The 1141-nt window shown below is 38.0% G+C and overlaps 1 protein-coding gene and 1 long non-coding RNA gene across 2 annotated transcripts in view; one reads left to right on the forward strand and one right to left on the reverse strand.

Annotated features, from left to right (window-relative positions):
• Positions 1 to 1141, forward strand: part of LOC125504758 — a gene marked incomplete at its 5' end in the record, with an annotated part of 39586 nt that overhangs the window by 16257 nt on the left and 22188 nt on the right.
• The window catches only part of LOC109542435, a 1200-nt gene continuing 511 nt past the window's right edge, over positions 453 to 1141 (reverse strand). Inside the window, exons 2-4 of the long non-coding RNA XR_002172426.2 lie at positions 791 to 916; positions 652 to 733; positions 453 to 600 (exon numbers count right to left, since the gene is read on the reverse strand). This is a non-coding gene — a long non-coding RNA (uncharacterized LOC109542435). The remainder of the gene's footprint in view (positions 601 to 651; positions 734 to 790; positions 917 to 1141) is intronic.

Consider the following 1141-nt stretch of genomic DNA (forward strand, 5'->3'; position numbering starts at 1 on the left):
TCAGCTACACAAACTGAGCTAAAATCCCTACTAAATGAAGCAGCTAGATTTTCCCCTCTAGGACAAAGTGCTCGTTTTCCAAAGTTTTAATTCAATTTCCCCCTCAGCTCACCTAAAACAATTATCTCGGCAGAAAAGAAATTTAATTCGCTTTGAAGATTCTTGTCGCGCAGTCAATAGCGATTTAACAATGCAAATATTACTGCAGAGAGGATGGAAGTGATAAATTTCTTAATAAAACTCGGTGCAGAGTCGTGAAACTCTTCAGTCCGTCTTGGGTATGGGGGAGTTCGAGTTGGCAGTTAATTAAATTGGCCGGCAATTTTTGATCAGCCCAATTAATTAGAAGCTCGTTTACATCCGAAGGATTAAAGCGACAAAACTTCAGCGGTAATTGAGACTAATTAGAGCAAAAAATTGGAAATTTGTCGCCAAAAAAAAACACAACTAGGTTGGAAAACAGAAAATTTCATTTATTTGGCACCTCATCAAAAATATGTACAAAGTTCCGCAGACAAAGAGGATGAAATTGGGCAATTCTTAGTTGATATGCAGGTGCTTCTTGGTGTCGTAGTAGTTAAAGTACATCAGCTTGCTGACCTGAAAACCGAAAAAACAGTCCAGTCGCAAAATGAGACAATCTCCACTCACTCTTTGTATGGCGAATGGCACTCCTGAGGGCATATAGTCGCAAAACACCCGGTATCCTCTATAGGGGAACCATATGCGTGTTCTAAGTGGAAAATGAGTCAAATGTATGTTAAAAATGAGTCAACTGAACATCTTATACCTATAAGGGTAGTCGTAAAGGGCGCTATTCACACGTTGGATCTTGTCATCGTAATAATATCGAATATCTGGATAGTAGCGGAAATTATAGCCGCCTTCGTCCGGATAGTATTTCAACTGCAACATCCTTAAACACAAATGTATTCCTCAAAAGTGTGAAGGGTTATATACTACTATATAAACAAGTATATATTTTCCTGCCTGTGTTTCAATTCCAAATCAAAATTAACTCCTGGGTTTCAGTCATTTAGTGTCTTTATTCATCAATTAAAATACGTTTCGGTGTATTTTTCCACCATCATCAGTTTTTATGTGTAGCGTTGTTGCTGCTTTAAGCCTTGGCATGCATTTT

Source organism: Dendroctonus ponderosae, unplaced genomic scaffold (assembly GCF_020466585.1).
Source record: "Dendroctonus ponderosae isolate FM_Combo_2020 unplaced genomic scaffold, Dpon_F_20191213v2 Dpon_F_20191213_6, whole genome shotgun sequence".
Lineage (NCBI taxonomy): Eukaryota > Metazoa > Arthropoda > Insecta > Coleoptera > Curculionidae > Dendroctonus > Dendroctonus ponderosae.